The sequence below is a fragment of the Nelumbo nucifera genome, chromosome 7 (genome assembly GCF_055504915.1).
Source record: "Nelumbo nucifera cultivar China Antique chromosome 7, China Antique-T2T, whole genome shotgun sequence".
NCBI lineage: Eukaryota > Viridiplantae > Streptophyta > Magnoliopsida > Proteales > Nelumbonaceae > Nelumbo > Nelumbo nucifera.
The window spans coordinates 16,803,931-16,809,209 of NC_142655.1; the positions used below are offsets into that span (position 1 = coordinate 16,803,931).

At 34.9% G+C, this 5,279-nt stretch overlaps 1 long non-coding RNA gene across 1 annotated transcript; it reads right to left on the reverse strand.

Annotated features, from left to right (window-relative positions):
- Window positions 1-3,190: 3,190 nt before the first annotated feature.
- Window positions 3,191-4,742, reverse strand: LOC148790218 (uncharacterized). The gene is made up of 2 exons (XR_016078774.1): window positions 3,546-4,742; window positions 3,191-3,408 (listed from the first exon to the last, which is right to left on the reverse strand). It is a non-coding gene; the product is annotated as an uncharacterized LOC148790218 (long non-coding RNA).
- Between the last annotated feature and the right edge of the window lie 537 nt (window positions 4,743-5,279).

The window sequence follows — 5,279 nt, forward strand, 5'->3', positions numbered from 1 at the left end:
ATTGCAAGTGATGTAACTTGGATAACTATGTAACAAATTAAACTCCCTTCTAGAAAGAAAATCTTCGAGGACACATTCCTACCCATTAGATTACGTAAATTTCCTTCCCACCTGATACCCTCACTTTCAAATCTAAGGGTTTATTTGGTTCGCAGTCCGAATTGGAATCAGAATGGCCTAGTCTCATAGTCTGTTTGGTTCAGACAGGAATGAAAATAGGAATTGAAATCAGCTGGAATGAGATTTCATTTCCAAGGAAAAGGCAGGGAATGACCATTTCCTCAAATGGGGGAATAGTCCATTCCAATTCTACCCAATCAAGCAATTGGAACCGGAATAGCCCATTACAATTCCAATTCCAAACCCTTAATCCTGCAAACCAAACGGGGCCTAAGATTTAAGATCTGAGACTTTTCGGAAACCTCTCTTAATATCTCCACTTCCTTTTTGCAAATATCCATCTCCCTCTTATTGTCAAAATTCCAATGTTAGTGAACTACAACAGCCTAAACCCTTGGTGGAGGGTATGTAGGCAGCCCCTCAAGGGTCTAGCAAGCTTCTCTACCCCCCTCCTTCCCCTGGTTAGGCCATCATTCCTCTTAAGCCTTTTAAGGCGTATAGTGCAGCACTCCATGGCCAATTTAATTCCAAGATAAAAGAAAAATTGAATGAACAACTATGGATTGTGTTTGGTACCATTGTCTTTTCTATCTGAAATGTTTTGGATTTTGTTTTCAAGCCTTTAAATATTTTGTATAGACATCAATTTGGCATTTGTATAAATAACCTTGAATTCATGCATTTTTAAGGAATACCAATTTCAACTATAACCAGCCTCAAATCACAGCTGTATATCAATTTGTATGATCAACCGAAAATGTTTCATGTAAAAACAACGATGGTAGCAAACACCATCATATCTTCATAGTTGCTCTGTTTCACTTCTTTCAAACCAATGACCTGTGCTATCAACATTTTAGGGATTCCTTGCTAATACATTCGTGATTTTGTTTTTTAAAACAAAAACAAGTAACTCCAATTGTTGAACTAATGGTTACACAAATTTCCTGTAAAAAAAAAAACATTAAAATACTGGTTTACAAACCTCCAATTTTATTTCCTTAACAAGAGAAATTATATTTGATATTTCTCCCATATATCCTTTTCTAGTGTTTTGAACAGATTGATTGTCAGACTCAACTATCTGACTCGTTCAAATATAATTGGAAAATAAATAAAACAAAAAAAATGCATATTATCTTTTGGGGTAAATTTGACCAAGTCAATTTTCTAAAATCCAAACAACCAAACCACTGTTTTTTTGGTAAAACCAAACCACTGTTTTGGTTGTCGATTCCTGCTTCTCACAGTTTGACCATCAAGTCCGGTCTAAGTCTGACATGCTACAGAGATTTGTAGCGATGGAAAAGTTTGTGATCTTTGTCTGGGGAGGTCTCTGGACCTTCTCTCTTGTCTCTCTGCTAGAGATTTTTGCTTTTAAAGTTTCTTTATTTGAGAAATTCTTCCTCCATAATTAACCATATTTAGGACTGTAATCGGATTGGATTAGCCACACCCCCATCCAATCCGATTATTCAAAACTTAAATCCAAATCGTATGAATCCTCTCTGGTTTTGAATTTAGTCTAAGCCCGGCCTTTTCATTATTTTTAAAATAAAGAAAAAAAAAATTAAAACATTTTAAACATTAACCACTTTAACTTATAAATATAAAATGCTAAATTTAATCATAAATTTTATATAATTATAATATATTAACCATGTATATGTGTATGCATATAATTATATTGATATGTATATTATAAATTTAATTGGATTCAAATCTTAATCGGATAGGCTGTGATTAAAGGGGTGTTTGGTATAGTGGCGTTGCGTTGCAGTTGTGAAAGAGATTTTTTTTATCTGAAATGCTTTGAAAACGTTTTGAATTGATCAATATAAATTGATATCCTCGTCAAATTTGACATAGTTCAAATGATTAGTATATATGCATTTTTATAAATCATATGTGACTACATATTTCTCACAAATTTGTAATCATCATCCTACATCACAACTGCAAACCTGCAACTCAAACACTGATCGAATACCCAATAAATCTGCATCCAATTCAAATATATGCAAGTTTGAAACTCCAAACCCAATGTGAATTTATATATATATATATTTCCATTAATTTGTAGTTAATCCATGAACTTATTAAGAGTGAACCTTAATTAAGTTGATGTAGTAGTGGGTGCCATGAGATGAGGCAATTTAACAAAATTTTAGTAGCAAAATCCAAGGTGTAGATTGGGCAGCTTTTATTTAGCTCATAGAAGAGGGTGGAGAGATTGATACGTGGACCCTTCTATATAGAGACAATACTCATCTTGATAAATGGTAGATTCATGCATGATGAATCGTTCGGAGTTTAGATTTTAGACTTCTACCCTAAGGCCTCGTTTGTTTGCTGTGCAATTCTATTTGTATTAGTAGTGCACATGAGAATTACTTTTGTCTAACTCTGTTTGTTTCAGGGCTTTTCATCTGCAATGCTGCCAATGCAAACAAACAAAATAAGGCAAAAGCTGAAACAAAAAACAATTGGACTCCCATGTTTTTGCACCAGTGCAAATAAAATTTCACTTGAAACAAAATCAGGCCTAAACCACCCAAATACCCTCCCTTCCCTCCCTGTAATGCTAGAACCATTATCTTCGAATTAATCTGTCTATGGCCATGGTTAGTCTTATTTTCCTTACTCCACTGTACTCCTTAGAATATTTACCTTAATACGAGCTCTGGAACATTAAATTAGCATCAACATACTCCAGAACTGTACTCGATGTTACATAAGAATGTGCTTTTTTTGGAAAAATAAAATGAAAACAAACATTAGGAAAAAAAAAAATTGTGAGACTATTTCACCTTAACTATATTCCTTTGTGAAAAGAAAAAATTTCCCTTTTCATGGCAAGATGATAATCAAGAATTAACATCTAATGGAAATGAACAGCAGCCTTGCAAAGTACAAACTCCATGGAATGCCCAACTTGATTGTTCTACATGTGATGGAAGGGACACAAATCAAAACCTCAAGTAATTCAAATGTCAACCCAAATACATGTTTTGAGTGATTGTTTAGTGATGCAAATTTCAGCTCTACATTGGAATTGAAGATCTTATTGCTGATAATACTGATTTGATATTTACTTGTAACTAAATTTGTTCTTCCTTCATTTTTCTGGGGACCCCAGCTACAGTGAATTTGGTATCCCATTGTTACTGTTCTTTGATGTTCTCTGAGAGCCAAAAAATTGAAAACCAAAAACTCTAGAAAGGAAAGAATAAAGGGGGGAGAAAGAGATCCCACCATAACTGTTGTTTAACGCTCACTTGGGAGAAACTGGTAAAAGCAAAACCAACCCACCAGAAGCAATAAAAACCAGAGTCAGAAAACCAACAGAAGCACCATTAACAAACCCAGTAATGGGAATAATATTGATGAAATGTATATATGAAAATTTTCTTACTATACTTAACAAATAATTCCTCAGCAGATTCAAAACTAACTCCAATATACATTTGCAAGATTGATTGAAATATGTTCCTGTCAACAATCCCGCAAAATCTTAAGCATCAAATATTAAGAAGAAAAGAAACAGGAGAAAAAAAAAAGTAAAATGAAAAGAAAGCTCATAGCTTGAAAAAAAAAAAGAAGAAACAAATCAAGCTATCTCTATATACCTATCTGTTGTGTAGAGGATTTGGGCCGGTGTAGATTTTCCTCTTGTCAACCCCAAAAACTTCATCTCCATCTTTATCTCCTTCTCTTCTTTCAGGAATGCCTTTAGACTGAAAAGCACTCAACTTAGAAGCAGACCCACCTCTGAACCTGCCAAATCTTCCATACCCATCTGCAGAACACGGAGTCTCCAACTGTAACAGCATCAACAGAAGAAGAAACAAGCAAGCCACCTCTTTCCTTAGACCCATCTGTCTCCTCCTTAGAACCCAAATCATGGCATGGGGACTTACAGCTCAGAAACCCAGAAAAGAAGAAGGAACAACTTTCTGCTTCGATCTTTTCTCAAAAAGCTCTCCACACCCCAACAAATAAAAACCTGGAGAGGAAAAGCAGCTTAAGCTAGAATCGATGAAGGAAGGAAATGGTTGGATTATTTTATCTGATTTTTGCTTGATTGATATTTGTGTAAATTGTTGGGATGCCTTGGGCTCTGTAGCAGTAGAAGGGGTTTGGTCAATGAGAGTTGAGAGTCAAAATGCATAGGGTTTGCTGCTTGGTTCAAATTAAATTTGGTGCAGAGGCTGTTGGAAGTTGGAACCTTCTTTGGATTCTGATTTCAGACCCTATTTTTTAACTCGGGAAATCTCCATTATCTCTAACTTAAAGACTCCAACAAAGAAATGCATGTATTTTATTTCCTCTTGGATGGTGGTATATTTCTACCTGCCTCTGTGTCTGTGGGTGTATGAGTTGAGTGTGGATGAGAGAGAAAGGAGAGAGAGAGTGAGGATTGATAACCAGGAAACTACATTCTCAAACTTCATGCCTAGGGTGGTGTGACATCAATCATTTCTGTGTTTCTTTTTCTTTGTTTTATTTTATTTCTTCTTTTGGAAATTTCTTTGTTTGCATGTTGTGTGGATAGGTTTTGACATACATATTATGGATTTATGCACATCAAGATACAAATGTTTAGATACATGCACTCTTTCATAAATACATACATAAATATGTATCTGTATGTCCAGGTGATGATACATGAGCACAGACTCTATTTGTATGATTTAGTACCTACACTAACATACCTGTGTACGTGTATGCAATTTATTATCCATGTCTAGACACACATACAGGGACATACAGGCACTAAATGAGGAAATCTATTACCTACTTTCCTTTGGTGAAACCCTAAATTCAAATAATATGGAGGTAACATTTAAGAGTTCTCTTCTTGTTCTTTATTTGTTCGTTTAAATTTTCTTTCCTTTATTTGGGGAGAAATTTAATGCATTTAAATTTTGGTTAAGAGAGAGTGAGAGACCAACTGGGGAAAAGTTTTTGGAAGTTATTGCTCTGAGAAAACTATCTATCATGCACAATCTGATTGGACGGCTGGGGAATCTGGTACATTAAATGCCTAATGAGTCAGAAGCTAATTCTTTATTATCACAAAGGTGGCAACACTAGGCAATTAAATAGGGAGAAGGGTTTCTCCTTTGATTGGATAACAAACTTGTTGTGGGTCCCAC